Source organism: Hippocampus comes, unplaced genomic scaffold (assembly GCF_001891065.2).
Source record: "Hippocampus comes isolate QL1 unplaced genomic scaffold, H_comes_QL1_v1.1 scaffold135, whole genome shotgun sequence".
NCBI lineage: Eukaryota > Metazoa > Chordata > Actinopteri > Syngnathiformes > Syngnathidae > Hippocampus > Hippocampus comes.
The window spans coordinates 712781-729380 of NW_017805583.1; the positions used below are offsets into that span (position 1 = coordinate 712781).

The 16600-nt window shown below is 40.5% G+C and overlaps 1 long non-coding RNA gene across 1 annotated transcript; it reads right to left on the reverse strand.

Moving 5' to 3' along the window:
• Positions 1–204: 204 nt before the first annotated feature.
• On the reverse strand, positions 205–14290 carry LOC109521871 (uncharacterized). Its single transcript, XR_002169449.1, has 3 exons — positions 14280–14290; positions 7712–7720; positions 205–267 (listed from the first exon to the last, which is right to left on the reverse strand). It is a non-coding gene; the product is annotated as an uncharacterized LOC109521871 (long non-coding RNA).
• Between the last annotated feature and the right edge of the window lie 2310 nt (positions 14291–16600).

Here is a 16600-nt window from a genome sequence, read left to right on the forward strand (position 1 = left end):
TTGGAATCCCATCCGTTCATCCTTGTGCTGTAGTTTGAGATCAGGCAGCTACGGGCACACCTGGCCCAGCAGGACCTGGACTTGGCGTCTGAGCGCGAGGCTGCTATGCAGATCCATCGTGTATGGGCCAAGCAGGGTAGGAGTGTACAGGTTGTGGAGGGCTCGACTCCTGGGGAGTCGGACGACGAGGGAGCTCACAGGAATCCCACACAATTCATAGCTCCACGAACGTCACAAAGTCAGAATTCTGACTTTAAAGTCAGAATTCTGAGATTAAAGTCAGAATTCCGACTTTAAAGTCAGAATTCTGAGATTAAAGTCAGAATTCTGAGATTAAAGTCAGAATTCTCACTTTAAAGTCAGAATTCTGAGATTAAAGTCAGAATTCTGACTTTAAAGTCGGAATTCTGACTTTAAAGTCAGAATTCTGAGATTAAAGTCAGAATTCTGACTTTAAAGTGAGAATCTTGCCAACCTTTTTTTTTTCTTTTCATTGGCCCTAATCCTCTTCCGTAAACTGGAGCGTATGTATGTAGTACTCTTCCGTACGTATGTCTCAGTCTTGATTCACTTGTTTATCTAGCGATGTCAAGAGTACCAGCTTCTTCTGACAAATTACATTTTAACTCCTTTGTGAATATCTGAAACTTGCCCGCCTTAATTCCCGCTTTAAGACTGAAGCACTGGTTATTAATCAAGCGGTGTCAAGTGAGCCATGCCCGGTCCCTGTATTTAAAACAATAAATTATAAAATCATATTCATATTTACTCTGCGTTGGTCTTTGCTGTACTGTAATTGGTACGTTATTAGGCAGAGGGCTTTTAGTCTGAATCGAAGTAATTCAATTAAAAAGTGAAATATAGATCTGTCCTTGATAAACAAACAAGCCAACCGCAACATGACAGAAATTCAGGTGGCGGTATGGTTAAGAAGCTCATTATTATTATATGTATCTTTTTTTACTTTACAGAATGGCTACTTTGGGAGTGTTGTACTCTAATGGATTGTGTAGTACATGCCAGCATCTCTGGTATTAGCCCCTCAATCCACTTATCCTTGTAGCACTGGCTGGATAATTGTGGCGTCTGACACCAATGGTGACGTTATCTGTAAGTGTGCAAATATACAATGTATCCTTCTGTTATGCATCCTGAGATCACTTTTCGGCATAAATAATGATATAAAGGTGATACCTCTCCATCTGTCTTTTCCAGTGTTCAGTCAGAGGGAGATACTAACTCATCTACTTATCTTGGGGAGCATTAGTCATGATAAGACATTGGCTCTCCCTCTCATAAAAAGTGGACAACATCTATCCACAGCTAACTAAGAAATACAGACTAATAGAATGGCGTTTCTGCAGAAAATCTGCTGGAACTGGATAAAAACCTGTCCATATTGCAATAAAGGACACCAACACTATTCTCGAAAGTCACAGTTGTAAATGCAATCTTTTATTGCTTAGTCATTATTTAACCAAAGATGTATCTTTTCTTTTTTTCAATTTCCAAGACTCATATATTATCTAGAGTAAACAAAACAGGTACTGTTCTTTGTCCCGGCGCGCCTGCAAAACCTTCATTTATTTGTGAGTCAGTGGACACTTGTTTGTTTTTCAACTTTGGCTAAATGGCCAAACTGTCTTATAAAAGGCCAGTTTGAGCAATGTGTATTCCCGAATATTGCACCTCACAGAAACTGACATATGGCAGGGGTTCATATGAAGGTTAGACCCTCTCAGCGTGGCGTGAATAAAAACACAGTCGACACACTCTTCCGTACGCTCTGAATCATGTGTGAACAAAAACATTTCTATCATTTTAATGGCTGCAAACTTGCAGAGCAATTTGTTGAAGGTCAGCAGAATACGTGATAAAGGTGCAGTCTTGTTAAGCATCCATCAAAGGCTGATTTGAATTTTGAGTAAAGATGTAGTGACAAAAATACACAATGGGTTCGGGGTAATGAGCTTAGGCAGGGATATTGGTTTGGGTAATACAGTTAATAGCTCTTGGAACTGGGGGCTCTTTTAGGCAGATATGAGAACCATAGCCGGCTGTCATATTCACCGATGAGAGTATGCATTAGAGCAAACTCTATTTAGTAAAAGACAATTCAATTAGGGACTATTCAGAGACCCTGGATTATTTCCCCACGGGCATCTGCTCAACTGAGGCAATATTCAGATTTCATTGTGTTTTCAAAGTGGAGAAATGTCAGTGGCTGGCTCCAGTTCTGGTCGGGGGACCTGTATGGACATTTATATTTCAACAGTCAAATAAAGGAAGACAAAATTTTCTCAATACAACCATAATGTATAGAAACAATATTGTATGGATAGAGCATCAACATTTATCTTCTGACACAAAGGCTAGATTTATGTTTGGCTTTGTGACCGACCAATTTTGATTGTAATAACTTGACCGAAAAATAAATAACACAACGATTGAGAGCAAAATTGAGAGCATTTTTAACTTCAAGTTGAGTCAACTCTGATTAACAGCCGTGACAAATTTAACTGGCCGTTTTGCCATCCGGAATCCAAAGAATGTCTCCGAAACTTAGGGTAAATTGTTCACTTGACATTTTGGAGAACCTGGCGTGCATGTTGTCCATGTGTGGTAAATCTCACATTACAAGGAATGAGGGAAAAAAATAGTGCAGCTGTGTCATTATGTAAAGTCTACTTGCTCAGTACATTAAGGCATACGTCAACTATGCATCCACCTGCTACTCATATCATGAGACTACACCTGTCTCTACATGAAACAGGAGACCCGCTCCTGCAACCAGGGGCTATGCGGCATAACAACACTGTAACTGGGTCACAGATAGCCATAAATCCAGTCTCCTAAGGAAATTACATGACAATCTGAGATGCCAGCAAATCATTTCACAGTTTGCTAGTGATCTCATAAACCTTTACTAGTGCATCTAAATCTAATCAGTGTGGCTGAGATCCGGGGACCTGGAAGATTTCATGCAAAGCTATTTTATGAAAATCTGCAACACATTTTGTTGTCGTATCTTTAATGCATCTCATCCGAATTATTTATTGATTTATTTTTTGACAGATCTAAATTGTCTTTTGACCACATAGTCCATAAAAATTGATCCATCATCCAATGCATAGAATTAATGACATAGTTATAAAAAGCACCTCTTTGAATAAAAAAGGGTTAAAGAGAACATGAGACGTTGCAGATTAGCCGACTGTTGAAGCTACAGTACTGTATTATAAATTGGCAAAGAATAATAAGTGTTTTGGAAAGGTACTAGGATTTATTCTGAAATCAAACCATATCACATATCCACTTTTGTAAACATTAAACACACCGGTAGTTCCTGAAATTGACTTGTAATCGCAGCACTGACACCAAGAACCCACGCAAGCACATGGAGAATATGCAAACTCTACACAGAAAGACCAGAGCTGGGATTTGAACCTCACAAATGTAAAGCAGATATGCCAACTGCCAGCCCTGATTTTAGCTGGCCTTCCATACACAGATGGGCTGGTCACTACTTGCCTGGAGACTAACTTGTCAGAAGAAAAAAAAGTAAGTCAATGTCCTTTTTTTTTTTTTTTTTTGCTCTTGCCACACTGATTCTTGCTTAGCCATGGCAAAGTTAGAGTGAACCTTTTGTCTTGTGGAGACATGGACACAGTGAGAGAAGGAGAAAGGAAAGAAGTGGGGGTGGTGGGGACACAACACCGACCATATGTTCAATGTGACCCTCATTATTCTCAATTAGGGCAGCCATCCGTGCAGTGGTCTTGCTGATAACAGCCCAACACCTTCACAGGAAGAAAAAAAAAAGCACAGGGGCATGATGGACAAGTTGGGTGGCAAGTGGACTTGAGGAGAATGTGTATGTCTGTGTGTGTGTGTGTGTGTGTGTGTGTGTGTGTGTTCCCAACATTAAAGGATGTTTTAACAGTGGCTACAGTCAATAGTAAATACTCTGTTTTCAATTGTGCATTTGATATTTTAAAATGTTCATACTCTGGCAATGCCTTACTTTGGTGTGTGTGCATGTGGGGAGGGGGGAAGGGGGGGGGGACTGCAATTACAATGGACTTATGGTAGCGTAGAATCAGTCAGTGAGAAAGCCAGTGTCATAGCTGGTGGGTAGTGTCGGGAAGATTTCCAACATAGTTGTTCTTCATCCCTTGCATTCCCACAGATGTTCGCGACATAATTGAGGAATCAATAAGAAAACAATTTGAAATGGGCATTAAAATCACAGCTTTCAAATGTTGCTCTGATACAGTCGTACACCTGGAGGCGAACTCACTCAAAGGATACTATGTTGTTAACCTAAATGATATCGACACACAGAGCAAGTGTGGGTCAAGGTCAAACTCAAGGTCAGTGTTTATTTATATAACACATTTAAACACAGTAAACAATGCCCAAAGTGCTGTACATAATAAAATATAACACGATGAAGAAACACAAAGGTGAAAGAGAAAAATACATATGAAAAACAATAAGAAACATCCGTCCATCCATCCATTTTCCAATTGGCTTATTCTCACAAGGGTCACGGGCATGCTGGAGCCTATCCCAGCTGTCTTTGAGCAGTAGGTGTTGGACACCCTGAACTGGTTGCCAGACAATCGCAGGGCACACAGAGACGAACAACCTTTCGTACTCACAATCACAACTCGGGATAATTTGGAGTGTTCTCTTAACCTGCCATGCATGGTTTTGGCATGTGGGAGGAAACCGGAGTATCAGGGGAAAATTCACACAGGCACGGGGAGAACATGCAAACTTCACACAGGAAGGCTGGAGCTGGAATCAAACCCTGGACCTCTGCAATGTGAGGCAGACGTGCTAACTTGTCGACCACCCCTAAACATGCGATGTGATTTTACTTTCGCATTCAGCCACAGCAGAAAGAATCTTGCTTTTACCAGTGTACTGATTTGCTTATCTACCGGGAGTTTAAAAGAACTGTCAATCATGACACCAAGACTCATTTGATATTTCCTGAAAAGAAACAGGCTTAAAATGACTGGGACCCATAATTTCTAGGCAACACCGAATTATATCTCTGACAGAACCAGCAATGGCACATTGATACCTGATATTCCAAAACTTTTCAGTAAAAAAAAAAAAAAAAAAGTACTGCAAGCAATACTATTTGTCACGACAGGGTGAACGAGCCTTTTGTTAGAAACAAGATTACCACAAGACCATCCCTTAGCATTTCTAAGGAGATTTGAAATGGTTGTTTTTCTACTTCCTATAAGTCTGGCGACATGTGTGGTGGAGAACATGAGTACTGTCATTCAGCTATGGTTCCCCGGTTGGCTTAAACCGTCTAGTTTTTAGAAGGACACCTCAGTCAAGGACATTGACCAAAGGTTACTCCGGATACTTCAACAACCTTTCAGAAAACAATGCATGTTGGGTTCATTGAAGACTCCAAATTATAACTGTGAGTGTGAATAGTTGTGTGTTTATCAGTGTCCTGTCATGGCCTTAATGAGTATAGGCCAGATAGAAAACGGATGGAATAATAACATTTTTCTCTTGGCCTACTTCCCAAATATTTCCTTCAGGTAGTGGTGATATCATCCTGATTTCTTCTGGCACCGGAATCAAAAGGCACCACGTGATTAAGTTCGCATAGTGTGATGAAATCAGTAGCATGTGTGTGATCACGTCCTCCTTTGGGCATTGTCTTTGTTTCAGACGGTGCCCATTCAAAGAACTGCGTAACAACAATGTCAGAAAGCCCACTTATTACTCCTCCACATGAAACTGCTAATCTCATACAAAGTCAGAGGGCGTCAAGTGAAGCCCCCGATTCATCTGGAGCTCAAACACATCATAGTCTGTAGGTCATCTTGTCCTACTTTTGTTACATTATCAATCACAATCACTTACAGATTTCTGACACTTATGATAACAGTTTGACTCATTAGAAAGATTTATTTCGGGTTGCTGTCATTTCTGTGTTTGTGCTCTCAAAGGTCAAGACTAAGTTACATGATTATTTCAGATGATTACAAAAGCATTTAATGTGCCGTGCGTGTTACACATACAAGCATGCCTCTGGTTTCTCGAAATGCTGTAAAATCAGCACAATGTCTGAAAAGGCAAATGCATGACGGGTTAATTATGGTGTTTGCTCACAAAGGCTACAATTCATTCAGCTCTCCTGCATTTACGCTTCCATTGGTTTTGGTTTTGCTAATTGCTTATTGTAAGCTTGACTTACAATAAAACTTGGCTTCTAGTTTTAGTTGCCTAACCTTAACCGATGCTGCTTTGCCACACCACAGTCATTACTATAATCACGACTCCAGCCGTACCGACAGTTCAAACCTCAAATGAAGTTGTGTAAAGTGCTTTTATTTCAAATGTCACACGATTTAGCAACATTTCCAGTGACAAACCCAGCATCTCTTAGAATTTTCAAAATAAGTAATTGTGACTTCCTCCTGAGAGAATGTGTTTTGATATTCCCAATATGATATTGCATTTGAATAGGAGCTGTAAATATACAGTTCAACTGCTACATGAACAGCTCCTTTCCAGCCACAAGCACATTTTCCTGTGTACACCTGAAACACAACAAGGCAGTACAAGTTAGAAATTCATGAGTGTGCCACTACAAGTTCATAGCTTTGACCTCCAGGGTATTTGATCTATTGACACAAGAGTTTATTTTTTTTTCAAAGCTACAGCTTGATATTCCCGCACTTAATTTAAGAGTGCAGTTAAATCACAGAAGCCGTAATATGTCAGACGATCCCACGACTGGGGCTAAAAACAGAGTGAAAAGGCAGGGGGGAGGGGAGGGAAAACAGTAAGTAATGAAAAAGCTATGATTGCTTTTCTGTCCCTCCAAATGACAGTTAGCACCTCAATGACCTGCTCGGGGCTGGGCCATCTAGAAATGACACGCTAAGGCACAACGTCATCTAACAGGGTAGTTACAAAAATCAATACAAAACCCATTTCAAAGATGCTCGGTCAGAGTGTGTGTGTGTGTGTGTGTGTGTGTGTGTATGTGTGTGTGTGTGTGTGTGTGTGTGTGTGTGTGTGTCTGTCTGTCTGTCTGTCCATCTCCGCGCATATGTGTGCGCGCGCGCGTGTGTGTGTGAGAGAGACAGAGAGAAAGAGACGAAGGGGTGCTTACTGTTGTCTTCATTTACTGAGGAGGCCTGAGGGTCAGTAAAAAAAAAACTTTTTAGATGCACACGTTACTTTCAAAGCAAACAATCAGAAGGCAAGACATTAACCAGATTCACAGTCTAAAAGCCCTCTTCACCCAATGTCTTTCCCCACATGTCAAGTGTGTCTTAATTCTACACTCCTTAACCGTCCTCATTGTAGCACACCTTTGACTAACTATGTATTGGCTACCAGAAAAAGAATGACTCTTTGTCCTGTGGAATCAATATGGATCCTCTCTGACATTCACAGAGAACACATGTAAACCAACGGAGCCAACCGTACGACTATCTTGTCTTGCTGGGACACTGGCACACATCACCATATATTACAGCCATTTGATTTGTTGTCAATACCCAATCAAGGCAAAGGGCTGCAGGTCTAGCGGAGCGCAGAGACACTAAAGAGTGTAAAACAGACAAATGGGCAGGGAGGACATCAATCCGAGGGGCATGTCAGAGCCCCCGATGGAAGAGGACGGGCATGTCCATGACTTAAATTTATAGACAGTCACATGTGTGTGCTCACTCCTCATCCCACCCTACGGAGGTCAATAGCCTCTGTTGTTTAGACAATTCATTCAATTACATTTCTCAGTCCGTTGTGCAGGATAAATGTTGCTTCAAATCACCTTATCTGTGACAAAATATTTGTAGCAAGGATAAATTGACGTGCACTTTGGATTGTCCATGCACATCTTCCCCTTTTCCTTTATTTTCTTTAATGTACAAAGACTGTGTAGGAGCAGAACCTGTGTGTATGATCTTAGGTGGCATATCAAATAATTGGATAATTGGTGACATTCATGGTAAGTAAAAACTTTCCCTTGCCACGTCAGGTGTTCCAATTGAAGGTATGACATTTTTTAACCGCTGCACCAGCTTGTGGTTGCCAAAGAAACGTATTGATCACAAGGATGTACAAGATAATAAATGGACAGCCTGTTTTCAGCTGGTAAGTTTGTCTCATCCTCTCTATTCATCAATCTCTGTAAGAAACAGCGGGTCAATTAATAAAATCCAGTGCAGCATCAGATCAGTTCTGTGCTGAAACCAGCAATTTATGAATTTGAATGAGCCAGGACTGGAATTTATCCACCAAGAAAAAACTATGGAAAAATAATCCCAGACATCTTACTCTCAGTCTGCTGCATTGCTTGTTAGAAAGAGGAGCACATGGTGAGCTGATCAGTGTTAGAGCAGTGTTGGCAGTTCAGTAAATTGTATGTAGTATAAAAAAAAAAGGTCAACTCTCACTGATGGAAAATAAGACAATCTAAAAGAAAACAACGCTACATCACCCAGTCACATGAACCCGCACACACTAACATGAACTGCATATGCACTCAGAGAATAAATGTAACGTTGTCACGTTCTTCAAATCCATCAATGTCAGAGAGACCGCGAGCAATTCCAAGTAATCGGGCGGCCACAAAGCAAAAATAAATTTTGGGCTTGACACGCTGTAAGAAAAGAATAGCAATCAGCAAATTTAATGCATTTCTGATGTATATTTAAGGCAGTGACACCAGGCCACAGATGTACATGTGTTGGGTTTCTATTTTGCAAAAGATATGGTTGGTGATAACCTATTATGGTATATCGTCAGCTTCCCCACTGCGACAGCAGAGGATAGGAAAAATTCCATCACTTGCTCTACTCTAGAGATGTAATATTGAAACAAATTATGGCTGGAATTGAAAAGTCACAAGCTTATTCTGTCTTGATCAAACCACTGCCAAGAATCTAAGTGCAGAAATAGGCTATCCCTGTTATGCTTTTGATTGCATTACCATTACTGACATCGACGACACTCCCGGTTCCAAGCTTTAGTACTCAAGGCATATTTATGAATGAATCAATAAACACGCACTCACATGCACTGTTCAACATAACGGAGTGCACCATTTTGAAAAGGAGATGTTGTTGCCATTTCCCAGTGAACAACAGAGCACTATATAATTAGAAGATAGCATAATGATGAGAATCACCAGTGGTTGAAATATTATGATTAAGATAATTCTATACTTCTATATATCCCAATCCCCAAATATATATATATATATATATATATATATAAGATACACACACACACATACAGTGATCCTCGCTCTAACGCAGTTCACCTTCCGCGGCTTTGCTGTTTCACGGATTTTTTTTGCTTGGGCCTGAAAACATATTTTGGTCTTTGGTTTCATTGTATACATAGTTCAGTATTGTATAATAACTGTAAAAAATAAAGCTCACTACTTCACGGATTTCACCTATCACTGGTTCTTTTTGGAACGTAACCCCCGCGATAAACGATTTTCCGTAATGGGCGGAATGGTAGTCGACTGTATAGCACGCCCGCCTCACAGTGCAGAGGTGCAGGATTTGATTCCGGATCCGGCCTTCCTGTGTAGAGTATGCATGTTCTCCCCGTGCCTGTGTGGGTTTTGTCCGGGTATTCCGGTTTCCTCGCACATTCCACTACTAACTATGCCTTTACGAGGCATCACTGTCTCTAGTCTAACATCCCTGAAGTCATACACTCAAGAGTTGGAAATATTGTCATACATGTATTTAGCGAGCAGATGTTTCAGTTTTCATGGCTTTGTCTGACACTTAATCCAGAAGACTGACTCGCCTACAAGGGACTAGGTGAAGAAAATTATGAGGAAAATAACAAATATCCAATTCAAGTTACCTGAAGACCGACAGAGGCAAACATGTTTGGCACACAGTTTAAATATGAACCATAATGTACACTTCTTCTTGTCTGAGAGTGGTTTGGAAATCATGTTTGTGTATGTCGTGATATATAGGTTGTGGACAAAAAAAACATTTACATTGTCGATAAGGAATCAAGAAAAAAATTGTTGCATAAGGCACATTTGTGCTCACATTCTTGTACTGGTCCTTTGACCTTTGTCATCTGGAGAGAGTGTTTTGTTTGTTTTGTTTTTATTACATATATGAGTAACAGTGGTTAACTTTTATGCGTATCCAAAAGAATGTTAAAAATATTATTAAATAACATTGCTTTGACAATAAATTTCTTTTCATGGTAGAACCTGGTATAGGTCATTTCTATTTCCATTACTTTCAATGGGAAATATTGAGTTGCATGAGATTGCGTTCTCACTCTCGTTGCCAGCAGTCAGTTGTAATATGTCTCACCTGCAAAACAGAGACTGTGCCTCTCACCAAATTAAAACTTGAATAGTATGTATGATCACATCTCGAGCACATAACATTTGACTAGATGGCAGTAGTTTCTTTCCAGCAGCAGCAGCAGTAATAGAAAAAAGGTGTCTCATCTTGGTTTTATAGTAAAGTGTATTGAACCATCTGAGCACTGCTGTGCTCCATGGTGGCCCGGAGGCACTTATTCCTTTAGAAGTGATCAGTCGTGACACACAGGAGGTCCACGGAGACCCAGTTAAAGATGTCTATTATCATATCAAATCACACACAAGTACTCTCATTATAACTGACACAACTCAAACGGAGGATAAAGGCTGCTCTACATAATGTATAATTTGAAAGTTTTGTGAATTTTTTTTTTTTTGCATATAGTATGTGTGATGAGAGCCAGTTAAAAGCTGATGTCAAAGAGAATAGCATTGGTGTGACATTAAAGGATTTCATAGAAGTCAGGAGATTACGGTTGGGTACAGTGACCTCTGACCTGGCTGGATCCCTCAAGGTGGCTAAGCTGCAGCAAAGTGGCGACCAACGAACAGAAGGGACCATTCCCCTGTCCTTGCCAAGACCTCGTTAACGACTTCGAAGACCCATCAATATTTAATAACTCTCTGATTGAAATTTCAAATTCATATCCTCAATGGAAAAATCACAAAAGCGAGAGATTGAGGGGAGGAGACAGCGCTGGGAGGCGATTGAGAGAGCTACTTTAAATAAAGACTAATTTAAGTGAGGCCGTACTAAGTCAATGAAGGGCAAAATAGCTGAGCTCTCCTCAGGCAGTGACTAAATCATCACACCAGATTGCTGATATGAAAACATGCTATTGCTTCAGTAGGGCACACAGCATATGAGAGATGTGTGAGTTCCTCCTCTAGTCCCTCAACATTTCCTCTCCTTCCTCCCACCATTCTATCCTTTAATGCATTTATCAACCCTTGTGACCTCTCCTGTTCATTTGACAGACTTGCGACTGGGAACAAGAGCTTGCTTTACTATTTCATGAGGTTATGAGAGGTTTCTTGCTGGTGCCAGAGATTTCAGTGTCCAACAGTTCACCTGCTCGTCAGGAGATACCATGGGACTCGTGCCACTTGGATGAAAAAAAGAAAAAAAAAAAAGCGAAAAAAAAATGGAGAAAAAAAAATGCACATTTGAAACAAACTAAATTCAGTTTATAGCTTTAAATAACAATTTGTCATTTATGTATAGTACAGTTGACAGTATATTAGTATGCAGCCCAGCCGCTGGTTGAACATAAAAACTGTCATATCTGGATTTTTGCCTCAATGCCGTTCTTGCGCACCAAGGACATATGACTCGCGCTCTTGACAATTTGGTGGCTGAAAGTAGACTAAACTTTACGCCTGCTGGAACCATGTCAAAGTATTTGTGCAAGGAGGGTTTGTGCAGTGATTTTGGTGAATTTGAACAAAGCAGACAGATTCCAAGCGAGTAAATATGACAACAGAAAGCATCAAACTCTGTGAATCATTGCAGAAATCAGTCCATTGAATGCATTATTACCATTATCATCATGATATATTTTTAAAGCCTGCGATTGGCTGGCGACCAATTGACTGTGTATACCGCCTATTGTCCGGAGACAGCTGGGATAGGCTGCAGCATGCCCGTGACCGTCACGAGGATAAACAGCTCAGATAATGGATGGATGGATGTTTATAAAGTAATCCTACTGGCCACAGCACAGCTATCACTTGGAGGTTCTGCTTGCCGTTCTTTATGAATGTACCTTACATGCCTCAACTTGCCGCAAATCATTTTACCGTAATTTCCGGACTATAAGCCGCTACTTTTGTCACACGCTTTCAACCCTGCGGCTTATTTAATGATGCGGCCTGTTTAAAGATATTTCCAGCGCTCGAGCAGAAAAGGTAACAATGAGACGCTATCATGTGTCACAGTGAAAACAACCGGCCATGAGACGGCGCACTTCACCTGTGTTTTGAGCTGGACTGCAATCCGAAAGCTGTGTGCCTGGGTCTATGACAGACTGGACCGAACACAAAAATATTTTTATGAAGGCTTTATCTTCGACTGAACATAGAAAATGTACAGCATTAATAAAATAAAAGACTGAGATATGTCAAATGGGACTAACAAATAGACGACATTTTAGTCATCAGGGTTATGATATTTGATATTTTATATTTATTTTTGATATTTATGATATATTACATGGTTACAATGCCGATTGCAGATACATCAGGTCTGATTAAGCACAGCTCAGCGTTCGTCTCGCGACTTCGGGGTCCAAGTCTCACGAGATTATCCAACGCTCCTTTAAAAGTGACAGTGCTCCATTTATTAAACGAGGCAGTATTCACTACCACAGTCATAGTATTGTTCATCTGGTTATATATGCCAAAAGAAAACCTCCCTAAAGACATTGTCGTGAAAGTTGGCACGAAAGCATGGATGGTAGAAAGCCTAATGAAGTAATTGTTGACCTAGTGTCGCGGCAAGCGAGGATTATTTTCATTTTAAAACACAGCATCACTCGACAGGGAACGGTGCCTTTTTTTTTTTCTTTTTTAACCAGCCGTGTGAGTGCAGCATTCAGGCATTACGTGGAAAGAACAGTTAAGGTACGATATTAAACGTTGAAACTTCTTTCTGTGGGCCATCTTTCTTTGCAAATATCTCATGTTACAATATGGGCACCTGCGGCTTATAGACAGGTGCGGCTTGTGTGTTTACAAAATGGTTTTTCCTTTAAAAATGTAGTGGTTGCGGCTTATAATCAGGTGCATTCTATCCGAAAATTACGGCATTCTTTGCCACTCACACCAGGCATTTAAAGAGAATGAGGGGTGACGCTTCGAACTGGTGGTGAATTAAGTCGGCTAACTGTAACAGCACAACGATGCAAAACTTCCTTTTTTGATTGTGCCATGCTGAGGCACCTTACATTGGTCTGCAAAAATACCAAATCTGGGTTAAGCCTGCCTCTGCGTGGATTTAGACCGTGCTTCCTGCAAGACTTACCCTAGGGACAAAAATGTAGCCTGAAGACTTAGTTTTTCATCTTAATTTGTGACAGTTCCTAACATCACCATCCTCTTTATGAACGTTTATTGGCATTATCATGGATTGCGATAAAACATAAGGTCATGGCTTCTTGATCGAACATTGTCATCTGCCTCAGTGTATCGAAGCCCAATTCTGTGCACATACACATTGCTTCCATTCAGCCCCTGCTTTTCTCTGTGTGGTGTCTGGTTCATTGGAGGTCAAGATGATCATTCACGCCAAGGCCTGAGGGCACCCATAGGCTCTCTCGTTTATGAGGACATAAAGAAAGCCAAGTGCCAAGACGTGCCTGATTAGCTGCCCTAATATGCTATTTGTGACTAATTTCACAGACGCTAAGTCACAGGTGATGGTCCCAGGCCATAAATCTAACTCAGTCACCTTTGACAGTGCATGTGTTTGTGTGCATGTGTGCGTGTGTGTCCTCTCCCCGAGAAAGCACTCTCGGTCCCATGGTGAATATGCAGAGGCCATTAAGGTGAAAAGCAGGACATAAAAGTAATTGATGAAGCCATCTCAAGCTCACTAGTCAACTTGTGCTTATCTCGAGGAAGTGTGTGTGAGTGCATGCGTCTGTATGAGATGTAAAAACACAATGGAGTTGGGTGGTTTTGTTTGACCACACTCATTTCTTTCTGCCTCCAGCACAGATACACGTTCACTGTTGAAATTTGGCAATCTTACATTCTTACGTTTTATGTGTTATACTGATTGACTAGTTCATACAATGCAAATTTAGAAGAGTTAAAAGAAGTTAATGAGTGTCTTTTGGTTGTATTGGAGTGGAACAAACTGTTTTACACAGAGAGAAAGGGATTTTTGACCTTGTCCCACATTAACAGATTTTATTTCCACTATTGCCCATAAAGTTGGGGGGAAATAGTTTTCAGACACATTTCCTATTTATCTGTATCATTAATCACTTTTGAACAAATACAGCAAGCATCTGAGCATTTCATAATGTGATCATTTCTATACGTGTGTGTGTGTGTGTGTGTGTGTGTGTGTGTGTAAGAATGGCAAAGACATACCACACTGCATTTCCTGCATTTTTTAACTGAATTTACGAGTTTATAATGGTAACAATCGTTTCTAAGAAAAAACAAATTATATTCACAGTCATAATTAAATACAAAAGGTGGCTGTGACTCAGATGGCAGAATTGTTCCTCCAGGGACCAAACGTTGACCAGTTCAAATCCCCGCTACAACTTTCTGCTATTGAAGTGTCCTTGGGCAAAACACTGAAGCCTAATGTGCTCCCAGTCGCCCTGGTGGTTCCCTGCATGGCAGCAGCTGTGAAGTGCTTTGGGCACCATGATGGCGTAGATAAAAGTGCTATATTAGTAAACTCCATTTACCATTAGCCCATGTAACATGCACACTAATTTTTAATATTATATGTTATCATCTAAATTTGTTCTAAATGTAATTCTAATTTCATACTAATGTGTCCATTTCAATTTCCCAAGCCACCTTCGTGCTTAACACGCAAGGTCTGTTCTCCTGTTCTTACAAAGTGGAGGGGAATCTTTGAACATGCCTTTTCAGCAGGATGATGGCTCTCACTCAGCAGCCACTGTGTCCCAGCTCCTGCTCCAGAGAGCTGAATGAGAGGTTATACTACTGTATATAATAGCCTCGTAGCAATCTAACCAAAAGACTAATAACCAAACAGTGATCGGTGTAGAGAATCACAGTAATATTCAATGTGTATGACAATGCAGATACCGGATATGGATATGTTACCGAGCCGCTGAAAGTATATTTGGTCTAACAGTGCAGAAGAATATATACTCAAAGAGATATGAAGTTTCTTTGATTTAGATTCACGTCTTCACATACTGATAACATTACAAATCCTTGGGAAACCTTGAAAAGATAAGTCAGACACAACCTAAGTCTCCCAGGATTGGTTAAACAATAGTTAAAATAATAAGATGCAAAGCTCTACGGCTGGTAAATCAGTGTAAAAACAAATGTCCCTGCGGCCAAAATACCTTCACCCTTCATCCCTGTTTTGACACCATAAACAGCTGACTGTCGCTCACCAAAAAAAAAAACAAAAAAAAAACATTGTACGATACTATCAAAACCTGCCGCTTCTTCATGGTTCTTCATCAAACATACCTCGGAAATGTGGCGCGTGACAAAGCACAAACATAGAGTCTGTCCGAGGCCATTTAGGGACATTAAAAAAAATCACAGGCTGTGCACTTGCTAATTATGACACCCTCTTGCAAAGAGAGACAGACAAACTAAGTGCGAGCCACTGACCTTCACACTGTATCACTTTATCTGGCGAACAAATATCCAAAGGTCAAAAGTATGTACTTCAGGGGCTGCTGAAAAGCTCACCAAAGCAGAGTGTGAGCGTCTTTGATGGAGTATGGCCTTTCATGTCCTCTGAGTCTATGCTGCCACCTGCAGCTCTGGGTATGAACAAAGAAACAATGGTTGTTGAAGGGAAATGAAAATTTCAAGAGAAGAGCTGAAAGAGAAAACTGATGTTAGCATTCAGTGAATCTGAGGCAAAATTATTGCACCATCATGTAATACATGATGTATTGTAGAAAACTAACTTATTTACATTGTCCTCTTCTGAATTGTATTATTGAACAATTCTGTCTGTACATGAATGTTCAAGAAAGCAACAGAAATAAATGGTTAATTTCGAGAGTTAGTCTATCGCAAACCTCTGCTCTTTGTTCCCTGACCCATTTCTTGTTGTATAGGACATAAAGATATATGACCCAAACAGCAATTAAAATATTAAATATCAAAGGAATGATGGCAAGGTTTTGTGAAAGAAATGTGATCGTGAGCATGAGTAATGACAGTACATGTCTTGATGTATCTAGAGAGGGGGGGAAAAAAACAAAGGGTGGGGGTGACCTCAACAGCCGGTCTGTCTGAAGAAGAATCACTAAAGCCACATACACAAAAACATATCCACACATCCAGTAACATGGTCTCACACACACACACACACACACACACACACACACACACACACACACACACACACACACACACACACACAAGATGATGAACAGATGAACTTTGGGTTGACACTTGTACAGATGTGGTAAGGCCAGAAGCCAAACTGTAATTAAAGCACTCACCCTAGGAAAAAAAAAGGTGCGATCTTCTGTCATATTT